Source organism: Procambarus clarkii, chromosome 21 (assembly GCF_040958095.1).
Source record: "Procambarus clarkii isolate CNS0578487 chromosome 21, FALCON_Pclarkii_2.0, whole genome shotgun sequence".
Taxonomy (NCBI): Eukaryota; Metazoa; Arthropoda; class Malacostraca; order Decapoda; family Cambaridae; genus Procambarus; species Procambarus clarkii.
The window spans coordinates 7,731,435-7,748,916 of NC_091170.1; positions in this window are offsets into that span (position 1 = coordinate 7,731,435).

Genomic DNA, 17,482 nt, shown 5'->3' on the forward strand with positions numbered 1-17,482 from the left:
GTTAAACTCTTGTTAGGTGATTTCAGTGGGTTATTTCTTGGTTTCCGGGTACTCACCTAGTTGTGCTATGTGAAAAGGTATGTGTGACTGTTTTAAAGTAGTAGGGTGCTTACTTTTAATGTCTCTAAGAGCTGAGGGCTTGACAATATTAATTTTTGCACCTGAGTCAAGAAAAACTTTAAAAAACTCTACCATGTACAATGACTGATACAAGGGGACCATCACTTGAGACTGGACAAGTTACTACTTTTGACTTATGTTGTCTGGGATATCTGCGTCTTGTTTGGGTCAAATTTACTGTGGATTCGTCAACATCTACAATTGGTCTAGAGTCAGTGTCCTCCTCTGTCAAGTGTCCAAATCTATTTTGGGTAGCTACTGAATACACAGGGAGGGCACTAGGATTGGCTAGCTTGAATTGGTTAGCGGATGGCCTTGGGGGTTTCCCGACGACATGGAGTGAACATTCTGAGCTCCAGCATTCTGTGACTGAGCATTATAATTTGTAGTTGCATTATAACTGGGCTGGGAGTTGTAATTACGAGACTTCTGATAATGTCTTGGACGCTGTGTGCCTCGCCAAGACTGACCATGGGAGTTACGAGGTGGAGATGTCCTTTGCCTAGCTCTACAATCCGCAGTGTGGTGACCAACTTGTTTATGGTATTTGCAATATGGTAGCCTAGAATAATTAGATTGACGAGGGGACCGAGAGAATTGTCTAGGTGATGATCTAGGGGCGGACCAACAGTCCCTTGCGAGGTGGTTACTCTTACCACAATGCCAACATGAGGGAGTGGATGGTTGTGGACTATGGCGTTTCGGCAATTTATGAGGCGGCGAATTTGACTGGGGGCTACGAGCATGGGTACGCTTCTGCGACCAAGAGTTTTGAGAGTTTGTGAGAGGATGCTGAGAGCTTGTTACTACATTTACAGCATCAGAGGGTGGCAACAGTTGAGCACTTCGGGGAGCTAGTTTATCTGCGGCATTGTTAATGGCCTCAAATACTTCACCAATTTCATGTTTAACACCAAAATTTTGTTGCTCAACAATTGGTTTTGTATGCTCGGGGGCAAAATGCATTAAAGTACCAAATGCTATCATTTTGGCCATAGCCTCAGGGGACAGATTATTGTTTTTATCTAACCAAGTCGAATTATTCATAGCAGACACTAAGACATAAAGATACTGATCGAGACGGCTAGTAAACGCATTAAAAGATTCACCAGGCTGCATGATGGCATTGGCAATTTTCTTGACTACCCTATACGGGTCAATGTCTCCTTTATTAACAAAGCGACGGCGAAAGAAATCCTTAAATTCGGGCCAAGACTGGAGGCTAACAATGGCTTTCTCATCAACAACAAAACGTGCATCACCTTTGGTTGTGTCCACAGCTGACCGTGCAATTGCTAAGTATTCGGCATCAGTAGGCTTAGAAAAACGTGCAACTGTTTTTGCTTCAACCTTAATAAACCATGACTCTAATAAGCGCGATTCCCCAGCAAAAAGAGGAATAGCCATTTCCTGAGCTGATCTCTGGTCATTGGGACGAGCAACTGTTCCCGTTGAGTCAGAAGGGGTTTCAACAGTGGTAGGCATTGTCACAGCCGTGGAAGTAATATTTGAACGCAGATTATAATTAAGTGCACCAGGCATCAGAGATAGTATACACAAAAATAAACAAAAAAAAATATCATCTTGGCTAAAGTAAAAAAAATGGCAGAAATAAAATTATTAAATTGGGCTAGGCAAGAAAATAATTAAGAACAAGCAATTGTAACCTAAATTTAGCAATCTTTCATTAAAAATGACTGGAATTAGATGTATGTAAATTAATTAAAGCAGACTAAGCACAGCAATTGAGAATATAAAAACTAAAGTGCAGTTGCAAAATTTCATTAAAGAGATTCAACACAACAAGTGGCAATGCAAGAAATATGGATGTAGCACATAAACTGGACACAGGAATGTATATAACTGCTATGGTAAAAATTATAATATGCAATGTTGAAGGAATAAATTTCAATTTTAGGCCTGGAGGAATTAAAAAAAAATTATATTGCACAAATCCTTAACTGCTACTAAAACAAGGATTTCTTACTTCACTGGAATTTGAATTTACCAATAACACTCTAGGAGAACAATTAAAATTCAATGAAATTACTGTAAGAAGCAGGAATGTTGAAATCACACAAGAAAACTGTGGGGAGTGGAGTTCTGAACCAGCTCCAATATTTAACAAGTCACTGAATGGTTAATTCACAGGATATTATGGATATTATTATGTAAGTCACTTTTTATCACTTGGCACGTTGTTCTCAACTACCAATTACTTATCTCAGGGTTGTAATTCATGAGGATCACCAGTAGCCAAAGTAGGAGGAACGTCGTGAAGATCTGAAGAGGCCCATGTGAGGCGTGTTTACAAACTGGTGCGATAACACCGCTCCTGGCGGAGGTGGCGCGAAGCTCCGTGGAGACCCCCAAGCTCGGAATTGATGTTGTGAGCACGAAGATAAACTCGGAGACGATGATATTGCGACGATGGCGGTGGGGAACACAATTTTCTTGGAGAAGTTCACACAAAACGATGTAGCAGGGGCTGTTGGCGAGGTGTGAGCTTGAGAGGGAGGCGAGGTGTGTGAGCTTGGGGAGGCGACACTAGTCAAACAATTGCAGTCCACCAAATATTCTCAAGGAACAATACAGCACATACGATGATCAGTTGATAGTTGCGACGATGATTTACCACGATTGCAGTAGCTTGAACCCTCACGAAGCTTGATACTGTCAGCTTGGGTGGTCAGTGGTGGTGGTGGATGCAGGTTCCCATGTGGTGGCGCGAGATTCAAAAATGGCTGGCGCGGAAGCTTCCTTCCTCCTCACTCATGAATTAGCGTTCAAACTGGAAATTATTGACCCTTACTGCTGAGACGTTGGCCTGGAGTAGTGGTTGATGGCAGGACCCCGGTCTGGCACAATATTTGATGCGTGGGTGGCAGGATGGCGGCGGTGGTGGTGGCGACTGGAACATATGGCGATGCCGGGTACTTGAATTTTAGTTTCCAGAAAAAAATTTCTGGATCCCACTGCTGCTACCAGTATTCGTTTGCCTTCTTCGGGTAGAATGTAGACACAGTAGTCGCTTCTGTATATATTTATTGAGAGACAAACAGGTGTATAACTATCCAGCCGAGGTCCTTCCACTCTGAGTCTGTGAGGATAACTGCGGCTGCTGGGAGCAATGCTTGATGCTCCTCTGTCTGGCATGACGTCAGAGGCCTACTTGCCTGTGATTGGTTACATTTCAACTGACATAGAATTTGAGTATAACATATATATATATATTATATATATATATTATATATTGTTGGGGTTTCAACTCTCTTCTCTCTAGTCTGGGGTGAGCAATAGTTATGCTCACGGTCACTCACCGTAGCCCTGCGGGTCTTCCCTCGATCCTCACGGCGCCACTGCACGCCAGGAGAGTCTCCCAGTCAATCTTAACGGCCTCTAATTAAGAAAGAGTGAGAACACGACTCGTGCACTTGACTATCGTGTGCCCTCCCCAACAATCGGGCTCTACGGTTAACCACAAGGTCGCCAACTGCTGTTTTAGGTGGCCAGTAACACCATCAGTGGACTAGTGTATTCAGTGGTAGCCTTGGCAAGGTCACACTCAAAGATCAGGAATCAGGCAGGTACTTATTGTTATCACTCTATGCTTACAGGTATAGTATAGCCACAAGATCAATGGAGGGGATGATATAAACACAAGGATAGTTTTGTATTTTACTTAAAATGTATGAAAGATGTCACAAAGGCCAACCAATAATCAACAAATCAACTGATCCTGACGCGGCCGACAATTCCCACGAATATTATGCGATCATAAGGAGGCAACATCTTCCCTCCTCATCAAGTGTCAAGAACAGCTGATCGCGTGGCTTCTCCGCGCGAAAGCTTTGCTTGTTTTCTAGATTCACGCGCGCTGTTTCTTTAAATTCTCCAATATTACTAGAAACTCGCACACTCGATACTGGCACCAATAGACCGTATTACTTAGTTACACTGTACTCAGGCTCAAACAGTCTTTTCTACAATCAATGCTATAATGACTCACTGTAATGGCTTTACATTGTTCTTCACTCAGCAATATTTTATGAACTATTAACACTGGAGTTTTCAATACTTTCTCTCGTGGGCGATAACGCAATAATTCACTGTACTCACAAATGTCTAATCACTGAACGCACATAGCATAGGTAATGTAGATACATCAAATATCAATACATGGAAAATAAATGATTTCTGGGCACACAGCCTAACTTTCAAATACTGGCATAATATTATATATAATTTACCACTATATGTTCATATCAAAATCTATAGAAAGATATACACAACACAGTAAATTTATCACTGGTTCCTGGTGCCTGTACACACCAATAATCAACATGAATATTACAAGTACTCTTGATAGTACTGTCTAGCACACTGGTGCTTTACCGTGACATGGGTGAGACTTGCTCACGACATATAAAATCCTCAGGCTAGATAATATAGCCGAATAACATAGCTAACTAAAGGGGAATGGGGAGGGAACTAGAACCACCTACTTCACCCTATCCTCCGATGAGAGTCGAGATGTAGCTCCTGGTCCTCGTGTCGGGAACGCCCCCACACTACACGTCGTCGTGTCCTACCAGAGCCTCTCGTCGTCCCACCGTTTAGTGCGTCGTCTCCATGCCTCCTCACTGCAGGTCCGTCCTCCTTCTTAACTTCTTGAAGGTTGGAGTCGGTCTCCTGGCCGTCGTCTTCTCCCAGCAACGGCTGTCGCCTACGTCTCAGCTACAGTCGTTCGGTTTCCCCAAATCGTCCTCTCTTCCTCAGCTACCCAGTGGCTCTGTCTGCCACTACGCTGTCACGAACTGGTGAATTGCCACAGACGTCAACATACGTCACTGCACGGCTTCACTGCTTCTTGCACAGCACCTGACTGGAGCACTTGTTGCTCAAATAACCGTCAATTCCCTCTTCTGGTTCAACACATGAACTAGGGAAGACTTCTCAGAGTACTGGCGGACTTCAGGTGACGCGTAAATCCACGGGAGCGGGAACAACTGTCCTACTGACAGGACCAACCGTCGCACGTCCGACCTCTATGGCGTGGTGTGTCTGACTGCTGGCGCCAGCCCGGCTCGCGGGCCGGACCCCCTTCCTTCGTGACGTCACTTTTTCCACGGGAAGTTTTCATTGGCTCCCGGTGCCACATTGCTGTCGGTGACCAATCCGGTGCCACTGACGTCACACGGTTTTGGCGGGAGATCAGGGAGGCCAGCGCCATCTTGGCTCCCTAAAGGGCCTAAACCACCGGCCAAAATATTACTATTTCACAAATTTCTCGGCTCTCCGAGAACACTTCACTCTCTCCCATATATCAAATTGTAGCCTGCAACGTAGAGAACGCTTGGGAAAAGTAGACATGACTCTTACTGCAGGCGTGGGAGAATTATAAGGGGGGGGGAACTCCGTCACAATATATATTATATATATATATATATTATATATTTATATTATATATATATTATATATATATATATATATATATTATTTATATATATTATATATATATATTATTTATATATATTATATATATATATATTATATATATATATTATTTATATATATATATATATATATATATATATATATATATATATATATATATATATATATATATATATATATATATATATATATGGCACAACTCTCCTAAACACGAGAGTCAAGTATACAACTTTAGAACACTTTCCCACCAGGAGACTCGAACCCTAGCCAGCACAGAAGCCTTCCAGCAACTGGCATAACAGGTACGCCTTAACCCTCTCCACCACCTGCTCAGACCCCTAAAAGAGATGGTAATTTCGGAGTATTTAAATACCACAAAGATCACCACCTCCCAAGAGCACTAGAGCAAGTGAGGGGTCATTTAGACGTTAATTTCATCAAGTCCCTGTTAATATGGGAAGACACAGTGTCTATGCTTAAGGCACAACTCTCCTAAACACGAGAGTCAAGTATACAACTTTAGAACACTTTCCCACCAGGAGACTCGAACCCTAGCCAGCACAGAAGCCTTCCAGCAACTGGCATAACAGGTACGCCTTAACCCTCTCCACCACCTGCTCAGACCCCTAAAAGAGATGGTAATTTCGGAGTATTTAAATACCACAAAGATCACCACCTCCCAAGAGCACTAGAGCAAGTGAGGGGTCATTTAGACGTTAATTTCATCAAGTCCCTGTTAATATGTGAAGACACAGTGTCTATGCTTAAGGCACAACTCTCCTAAACACGAGAGTCAAGTATACAACTTTAGAACACTTTCCCACCAGGAGACTCGAACCCTAGCCAGCACAGAAGCCTTCCAGCAACTGGCATAACAGGTACGCCTTAACCCTCTCCACCACCTGCTCAGACCCCTAAAAGAGATGATAATTTCGGAGTATTTAAATACCACAAAGATCACCACCTCCCAAGAGCACTAGAGCAAGTGAGGGGTCATTTAGACGTTAATTTCATCAAGTCCCTGTTAATATGGGAAGACACAGTGTCTATGCTTAAGGCACAACTCTCTTAAACACGAGAGTCAAGTATACAAATTTGGAACACTTTCCCACCAGGAGACTCGAACCCTAGCCAGCACAGAAGCCTTCCAGCAACTGGCATAACAGGTACGCCTTAACCCTCTCCACCACCTGCTCAGACCCCTAAAAGAGATGGTAATTTCGGAGTATTTAAATACCACAAAGATCACCACCTCCCAAGAGCACTAGAGCAAGTGAGGGGTCATTTAGACGTTAATTTCATCAAGTCCCTGTTAATATGGGAAGACACAGTGTCTATGCTTAAGGCACAACTCTCCTAAACACGAGAGTCAAGTATACAACTTTAGAACACTTTCCCACCAGGAGACTCGAACCCTAGCCAGCACAGAAGCCTTCCAGCAACTGGCATAACAGGTACGCCTTAACCCTCTCCACCACCTGCCCAGACCCCTAAAAGAGATGGTAATTTCGGAGTATTTAAATACCACAAAGATCACCACCTCCCAAGAGCACTAGAGCAAGTGAGGGGTCATTTAGACGTTAATTTCATCAAGTCCCTGTTAATATGGGAAGACACAGTGTCTATGCTTAAGGCACAACTCTCCTAAACACGAGAGTCAAGTATACAACTTTAGAACACTTTCCCACCAGGAGACTCGAACCCTAGCCAGCACAGAAGCCTTCCAGCAACTGGCATAACAGGTACGCCTTAACCCTCTCCACCACCTGCTCAGACCCCTAAAAGAGATGGTAATTTCGGAGTATTTAAATACCACAAAGATCACCACCTCCCAAGAGCACTAGAGCAAGTGAGGGGTCATTTAGACGTTAATTTCATCAAGTCCCTGTTAATATGGGAAGACACAGTGTCTATGCTTAAGGCACAACTCTCCTAAACACGAGAGTCAAGTATACAACTTTAGAACACTTTCCCACCAGGAGACTCGAACCCTAGCCAGCACAGAAGCCTTCCAGCAACTGGCATAACAGGTACGCCTTAACCCTCTCCACCACCTGCTCAGACCCCTAAAAGAGATGGTAATTTCGGAGTATTTAAATACCACAAAGATCACCACCTCCCAAGAGCACTAGAGGAAGTGAGGGGTCATTTAGACGTTAATTTCATCAAGTCCCTGTTAATATGGGAAGACACAGTGTCTATGCTTAAGGCACAACTCTCCTAAACACGAGAGTCAAGTACACAACTTTAGAACACTTTCCCACCAGGAGACTCGAACCCTAGCCAGCACAGAAGCCTTCCAGCAACTGGCATAACAGGTACGCCTTAACCCTCTCCACCACCTGCTCAGACCCCTAAAAGAGATGGTAATTTCGGAGTATTTAAATACCACAAAGATCACCACCTCCCAAGAGCACTAGAGCAAGTGAGGGGTCATTTAGACGTTAATTTCATCAAGTCCCTGTTAATATGGGAAGACACAGTGTCTATGCTTAAGGCACAACTCTCCTAAACACGAGAGTCAAGTATACAACTTTAGAACACTTTCCCACCAGGAGACTCGAATCCTAGCCTAGGGTTCGAGTCTCCTGGTGGGAAAGTGTTCTAAAGTTGTATACTTGACTCTCGTGTTTAGGAGAGTTGTGCCTTAAGCATAGACACTGTGTCTTCCCATATTAACAGGGACTTGATGAAATTAACGTCTAAATGACCCCTCACTTGCTCTAGTGCTCTTGGGAGGTGGTGATCTTTGTGGTATTTAAATACTCCGAAATTACCATCTCTTTTAGGAGTCTGAGCAGGTGGTGGAGAGGGTTAAGGCGTACCTGTTATGCCAGTTGCTGGAAGGCTTCTGTGCTGGCTAGGGTTCGAGTCTCCTGGTGGGAAAGTGTTCTAAAGTTGTATACTTGACTCTCGTGTTTAGGAGAGTTGTGCCTTAAGCATAGACACTGTGTCTTCCCATATTAACAGGGACTTGATGAAATTAACGTCTAAATGACCCCTCACTTGCTCTAGTGCTCTTGGGAGGTGGTGATCTTTGTGGTATTTAAATACTCCGAAATTACCATCTCTTTTAGGGGTCTGAGCAGGTGGTGGAGAGGGTTAAGGCGTACCTGTTATGCCAGTTGCTGGAAGGCTTCTGTGCTGGCTAGGGTTCGAGTCTCCTGGTGGGAAAGTGTTCTAAAGTTGTATACTTGACTCTCGTGTTTAGGAGAGTTGTGCCTTAAGCATAGACACTGTGTCTTCCCATATTAACAGGGACTTGATGAAATTAACGTCTAAATGACCCCTCACTTGCTCTAGTGCTCTTGGGAGGTGGTGATCTTTGTGGTATTTAAATACTCCGAAATTACCATCTCTTTTAGGGGTCTGAGCAGGTGGTGGAGAGGGTTAAGGCGTACCTGTTATGCCAGTTGCTGGAAGGCTTCTGTGCTGGCTAGGGTTCGAGTCTCCTGGTGGGAAAGTGTTCTAAAGTTGTATACTTGACTCTCGTGTTTAGGAGAGTTGTGCCTTAAGCATAGACACTGTGTCTTCCCATATTAACAGGGACTTGATGAAATTAACGTCTAAATGACCCCTCACTTGCTCTAGTGCTCTTGGGAGGTGGTGATCTTTGTGGTATTTAAATACTCCGAAATTACCATCTCTTTTAGGGGTCTGAGCAGGTGGTGGAGAGGGTTAAGGCGTACCTGTTATGCCAGTTGCTGGAAGGCTTCTGTGCTGGCTAGGGTTCGAGTCTCCTGGTGGGAAAGTGTTCTAAAGTTGTATACTTGACTCTCGTGTTTAGGAGAGTTGTGCCTTAAGCATAGACACTGTGTCTTCCCATATTAACAGGGACTTGATGAAATTAACGTCTAAATGACCCCTCACTTGCTCTAGTGCTCTTGGGAGGTCGTGATCTTTGTGGTATTTAAATACTCCGAAATTACCATCTCTTTTAGGGGTCTGAGCAGGTGGTGGAGAGGGTTAAGGCGTACCTGTTATGCCAGTTGCTGGAAGGCTTCTGTGCTGGCTAGGGTTCGAGTCTCCTGGTGGGAAAGTGTTCTAAAGTTGTATACTTGACTCTCGTGTTTAGGAGAGTTGTGCCTTAAGCATAGACACTGTGTCTTCCCATATTAACAGGGACTTGATGAAATTAACGTCTAAATGACCCCTCACTTGCTCTAGTGCTCTTGGGAGGTGGTGATCTTTGTGGTATTTAAATACTCCGAAATTACCATCTCTTTTAGGGGTCTGAGCAGGTGGTGGAGAGGGTTAAGGCGTACCTGTTATGCCAGTTGCTGGAAGGCTTCTGTGCTGGCTAGGGTTCGAGTCTCCTGGTGGGAAAGTGTTCTAAAGTTGTATATATATATATATATATATATATATATATATATATATATATATATATATATATATATATATATATATATATATATATATATATATATAGTAATAATAATAATAATATCACAGTGAAATCCCAATGACGTGATATATCAGTGAAAATCATTTTGAGGCAATAGAGGAACTTAAACTCTGCGACCTAGTGATTTCTGGTGGCTGAGCTGGTAAAGGGAGGCGTTCACATTGTTGTTAAAGACCTTTTATCGAACAGTGTTCCGCTGACGACCACTGTTCGAATCGTAATTTCCTAAATACCTCACCCAGGTTCTACAACTACAAATAATCGTCAACAGACCCTTAACATCTAACAAAAGGCAAATCAACCCATCTAAACAGAACTTTATTATATAATGATATCAATTAATATATATAATAAACCTTTTTTTTTAAATACACAATTCATTAAAATTGATGGGTACGTCAATATTAGACGCACTCGTCAATTATAGTCTTTTGACGGCAGCCGCTACAACGAGCCAACCCTTGAGACAGGTTGTTGGGTCCAATACAATCAATATCATCTGTCTATAAGAAAAAATGCTACAAAACTATACTAATACATAAATAAATAAATAAATAAATAAATAAATAAATGATAAATAAATAAATAAATAAATAATAAATAAATAAATATGAAATGACAGGCAAGCCTGCCAAGACCTGTCGTTCCTAAACCCTTAAGCATGTCATTAGAGGCCAGCTTTATTCCACTCGAAGGGATTTGCTGGTCTTCAAGAGGTTTAAGGAAGCCAAAGTCAAGTACAGAACGCCACTCTGAATATAAACTTGCGCGTGTGAGTAGTTTGGTGAGTCTGTTGTTGTTGTTGTTAAAGATTCAGCTACTCGGAACAAGTTCCAAGTTTTTTTTTTTTTTTTGTACATGCATGCATGCAATTAAATACAATAAAACATAGGAACATAAAACAAAGCAAAACAGAAAACTACCGGCCAGAAGGACCGACAGCACAGGACAACAATAATCATAACTGGTGCAAACGCAAGAGAAACACAGCATACATCAAGTCAAGAACATAGCACAAAGTATATAGACAATGTTAACAAGCAATCATGCAAGCAAATAATGACAAGTATGCAAAATATAGGAACACATGAAACAAATCAAACATAAGCACCGGCAGGAAGGACCGACAACAAAACACACCATAAAGTACAACGTGAAAGATAACAAGAAAATCATAATATACATCAAGCCAGAAACAAAAAACAATACAACATGTAAGGCAGAAATATAACACACAGGTCATATTAACACAAAACACGCATATGAACAAGAACACGCACAACAAACTACCGGCCTCACAACAAACAAAGGGAGAGGCACGAGCACAGAACACAATAGGGCAAGCAAACAGCCAGAGGGGCATACATTACTACCTAAAGCACACAAACAGGAAATCAGTGGACATACTTGCTCGGAAACTATGCCCACGGGAACCGCACATTGAACGCTTCCGAGAGCAACCACCACCGAGGGTCTCGCACACCCACAGGGGAAGCCATGACATCCGGAACCCCGGAAACAAACACCCGCAAACAGGGGACCCAGATAGTATCACTAATGAGACGAGTTGCCGCCACGCGCCCCCTCAGGAAGGGAACCGGCCCACCAAGAAAGTTCTCTGGTTCATCAGACAGCGCTAACTCGGCAATCGTTTTCCAGTGATCCGGGGGCATCACAGACGCCGGCAACACATCCCCCAGGGCCCCAACGTACATCCTCTCAAGAACGAGCTCGACAGAGGGCATCACTACAGGGGCACCCGCGGCCATGGGCACACCAGACACCGGCCGGGAACCCGGACGGCGCGCATCTCTTCGTAATGTCACTACCAGGCAACGCCCAGCACCTGTATCCCAACCATCTCTGTCACCGGAAGCCACTGCCCCCCCACCCCCCCCCAATGCGTAGAGCCCCCTGGTGGAGAAATAGCAGAAGGGACGTCAGAGACACGGGCACCAGTACCAGCAGGCACATGGACCTCCGCCACCATCAACTGTGTAGACATCGACGCATCCGGAGCCACACTGTTGACACTCGAAGACCCACAGTTACTGAAGTCACCAACATCGGCCCAGGCAGAAGATGAACGCCGGGAACGTTTGGGCACCGGCTGGATATCATCAGAGCTGGATGCGGACCCAGAAACCCGGGCACCACCAACCGAGCGAACCTATGCCCGACGCAAAACGGCAGCAGCCTCTACCACAGGGGGAACCAGGCCAAACACAGCAGGAGACTCCGCAGCCACCCCAGCACCCAGCACAGCCGGGACCCGAGGTGAGGATGCAGGGCCAGGCGCAGCAGCCGAAGACGAGTGAGAAGACGGCGACGCCTCACAGGAAGCACCAGGGACAGTGTCAGGAGCAGGAGAATCATCCGACGGCACCGCAACATCCGGAGGAGGGTCTGCGACAAAAAGAAGAATGTCGGGCGACACTGGGGGAGCCACATCAGCTAACGGGACGTTCACCTCCTCACCCCCGGAGTCCTCCTCCAGAGGGAGGGGCCGGGAAATCCTCTTCCTGGAACAAGTTGACGGGAGCAACTGGAGCCACAGTGCACCCGGCAGCCTGATGCCCCAACAGGCCACACACGGGAAACAGGTATGGGGTTGCCGGGCATAGTACACCCGGACGTAGTACCCCATAAGCCGGACAGAAGATGGAATATCCGACCGCAGGCGCATCCCCAAGGTGCGAATGTTCATCCGCCTACCTGCATATCTCCCTGAGGAGAGTGTGTTCACCTGCACAATGACGACCGCTCCAAACCTCTCGAAGTAACGTCGGAGGAGGTCCTCGGGAAACTCCAGTGGTGCCCCATGCACACTGAAATAAGTCAGGGCACCACTGTGGTCCGAGATGGACACAGAGCTGGCACCACCCGGCAACAAATGCCCCTCGTAACGTCGGAGGAAGTCACGGTAATCCTCCTCCACCACGAACTTGAGAACATCCCGGTGGGCAGTTACAAGCTCCACACCATAGATGGCAATCACTGGGATACGGAGCATGTCACACATAACCATCTCGATTTCCGTATATCCAGCACGACCAGTGAACTCCAGGCCCATGGAGTTCACTCGCACAACAGGGGGAAGATGGCCTCCCATATTAAGCTCGCCACATCAACACGTAGCCAGGCAGCAACAGCAGAGGAGGGCAGAGACGCCCACACCCCCTGGCGACGAAATCGGCAAACACCCCAACTACCAGAGAGGCCAGGCGACACGTCTGCACCTCACGGCAGCTAGCGTGCAACCACCTCAAGTTCCAAGTAGTACGGGCTATGGTGCAGCATGTCCTCCAAACAAAGATCCAAAAGTGATTCCATGCACCTGCCAAACCCCCTGTTTATGAATGAAAAGCGGTTTACACATGAATCACAACTGCTGACGTTCGAACATATCCGGAACAAGTGCTTCACTGACGAATTTTGTTCAAATCACAATGCTATAAATGCTTCACCCACGTACTACAAATACAAATAATCGCCAACAGAACCTAAACACCCAACCTAACCTATCCTATGCCTATATATACACAATATGCCAATATATTATAATATTAATTTATACTTGAGAAAATTCCCGTTTTGAATGAACAGCATGTTAAAATTTATGAATGCGTCTGTGGGGTTGACCGCTGACTGTAATGGACTTGAGTCGAGGACAGGTTGTATGGTGAGCCCGTAGTGGACTTACCTGGCACAAGAGCGGTCCCCGTTTTTTTTTTTTTTTTTTGGTGAGTCTCTGTTCTGACTTTATATAGCTATTCAGTACTGCTCACCTAAGAGCACTTCCGAGGAGGGAGGCGTAGCTCCTGGGCCCGTCTCGTCAGCATCCTGAGTCTTGTGCATCATTGCTCATAAATACAGTCCGTCCTCATATGTAAAGGCCAAGGCCATTCCATGCTCCCGCCAAACCCTCTGTTTATGAATGAAAAACTGTTTACACACGACTCCCAACTGAAGACGTTCGAACACTTCCAGAACAAGTGCTTCATGGACGAATTTTGTTCAAACCACTACGCTGTAAAGGCTTCACCCACGTACTACAAATACAAATAATCGGCAACAGAACCTAAACACCTAAACTAACCAGTGCCTAAATATACACAATATGGTAATATTAAATAATATTAATTTATATTTAAAAAAATTTATGTTTTGAAAGAACATTTTAAAATTTAAGAATGCATCATTGGGGTTGACCGATGGATGGAATGGACTTGGTCTGATGATGGGTTGCCTAAATATTATTAAGTTGTTTGAGAGTCATGTCTGCTCAGGTTTGGTATGCAAGCTGCTAATAACTTTTGAATTTGGATGAATTTGGATTTGGTTAGGATGTATAAATTTGCATGCTGAGTCGGTTTCCAGGTAATTCATGTAATATTTTGGTTTGTCAATAAGACTTGGGCTGGACGGTAGAGCGACGGTTTCGCTTCACGCACGTCGACGTTCAATCCCCGACCATCTAAGCGGTTGGACACCATTCTTATCCACTCGTCCCATCCCAAATCCAAAATCTGACGTCATGTCTGCTGACGACACTTTTCATATCACATGACCAAATGTGACCAATGGCAGAATACCTGTCTCGTCACAGGACGGTGAGACCTCCGTGGATTGGTCAGCAGTGTGTAACTCACTGCTTTGACGTCACGCACTAAAGACTCTCTCCCAAGGGTTTCAAAGCATTATACGACAAAGAGTCCTGGGAAGACGGGACACCACGAGCATATAGCTCTTAATCCTATAATTACACTTAGGTAATAACACTCAGGTACTTTTCTAGAGTTTCATCTGATTGGAACCTTGTAGAACGTAAACCACCTCAAGTCAAGAGTTTCGATATTCTCTGCGATGAAGAGAATCCCTATTTGTGATGGGATACATCTCCTTAGACCTGGGTAAATACTGGTTTGGTAGCAGGGTTGTTGATTTGTAGAGACCAATTACAGCGTAAGGAGGTTGAGGCGGGATCCCTTGATTGTTTCAAGCGTGGTTTGGACATGTAAATGAGTCGAATTGGATGGTTATAAATAGGAGCTGCCTCGTACGGGCCAATAGGCCTTCTGCAGTTACCATTATTCTAATGGTATTAAGAATACCATAAGAATAGTTATCTTGGCTACCCTAATCATCGTCACTGAAGATTTTGATGAAAGATTGACTAGAAATGTCCGGAGTGCCCTATCGTCTCTCTCTCTCTCTCTCTCTCGTTCTAACAAAGGGACGATAGAGCGATCTTTATTTCATTCCCTAACGGCAGAGCACTCATTCCACCCTAGAGAGCACTAGTGTGTCTTATAAAATGATCAGCATTGGTCTGGCATCTCTGGTTTGAAAGGGCTACGTTATACAACCATTGTTTATAATTAGTGACAGGTTGTTTTGATCATTTGAGGTCAGGTCTTCCGACAATAATTACTGTCTTTTATATTGCTTTTTCCTCAAATAATCCTAACCTAACTTAACCTAACTTAACGTAGCCTAACCTAACTTAACCTAGGCTAACGTAACCTAGGCTAACTTAACCTAACTTAACCTAGCCTAACCTAACTTAGCCTAACTTAACTTTGCCTAACCTACCTTCACCTAGCCTAACTTAACCTAACATAGCCTAACCTAACCTAGTCTAATCTAGCCTAACCTAACCTTGTCTAACCTAACCTTTGCTAACCTAACCTAACCAGTACGAACCCACCAACCCACCAAACCAATCTAGTCCGATGCAGAGAAAACGTAGATATATATGAGCCGTTACTTTCCATATTACGTTGAGTTTGTTATGATGGTATACCATAACGTAACAAATTGCGACCTATTAGTGTAGGGGACGGGATGGTAAAGGACAAATTCTACCTTGAGTATTAATCACTGATCACCAGGGATTAATCAGTGATTAGTGATTAATAGTGACAAATTCGACGCAAATATGATTTTTTTTATTCAAATGGTGAATAATAGTGAAAAAATCTGTGGCCTTAGTCAAAATGAAGGCACTGTAATATTTACGTTTTCTCGTTCGTACGTTTCAGGTTATTCAAAACAGTTGATATTTTTTACAAAGTGGCGCATCCCAGGATCCGGTTGCTCTACATGACGAAGATGAAAAAACAAACACAGTTGAACAGGATGATTGAATGATTGAGAAACACGATTCACTTTTAAATGCTCAAGAAGAGGTTTAAGAAATTAGAAAGTAAACAACCGTATATTAGAGAGGTAAAGTGAGACGTGACCTCTCACCCCTTTCACCTCACTCCAAACACCCCCACCGCCTTCTCCCCCCTCTTTCCCCTCTTACCTTCCAACCCAAGTCAAGTGGACCGACCCCCAGTTAAAGTCATTATTCTGAACCGCTAAAGAACTACTGGCGAGTAGTGTGTTGGCCTAAGAGCTTGCCACTATATTCTTGTGCTCACCTCTTTAAATGTGTATAGTGAGCTTCATATATACCGGACAATCGAGGTGAGTGTACTGTCTTGGTGTAAAGACTCGTTGCTATCATGTACTGGATTTACGAACATGTTGCGCAAGAACTTACGAAAGTGTAAGTCTTTCCTCAATCTTTGACGGCTTTGGGTACATTTATTAAACAGTTTACAAGCATGAAAACTTCCCACTCAACTGTTGTTATTTTGTAAACAGTACCCCCCCTTGTGCGTCGGAGCTCATTAACTGTTTAATAATTGTAAACCAAGCCGCCAAAGACTAAGAAAAGATGGACACATTCATAAGTGCTGGCGTAACTGCTTCGTGACTCTGGCCCATGGACTATAGAAGTCTGGCAAAGAAATGTTCATTTTGCTGTAGTTACACCCAAACGATTAAAAATATATTTTTGCACAATTCACTGTGTTCCAATTGATGTGATAATCATTATTGATTTTGTGATTAAGCTAGATAATTGTGATTATTTTGTATATAAATTACTGGTTTAAGTTTGCTTGGTCGAGTGATAACTGATAGGCTGTATTTGGTTATATATATATATATATATATATATATATATATATATATATATATATATATATATATATATATATATATATATATATATATATATATATATATATATATATATATATATGTCGTACCTAGTAGCCAGAATGCACTTCTCAGCCTACTATGCAAGGCCCGATTTGCCTAATAAGCCAAGTTTTCCTGAATTAATATATTTTCTCTAATTTTTTTCTTATGAAATAATAAAGCTACCCATTTCAGTACGTATAAGGTCAATTTTTTTTTATTGGAGTTAAATTTAACGTAGATATTTGACTGAACCTAACCAACCCTACCTAACCTAACCTAACCTATCTTTATAGGTTAGGTTAGGTTAGGTAGCCGAAAAAGTTAGCTTAGGTTAGGTTAGGTAGGTTAGGTAGTCGAAAAATAATTAATTCATGAAAACTTGGCTTATTAGGCAAATCGGGCCTTGCATAGTAGGCAGAGAAGTGCGTTCTGGCTACTAGGTACGACATATATATA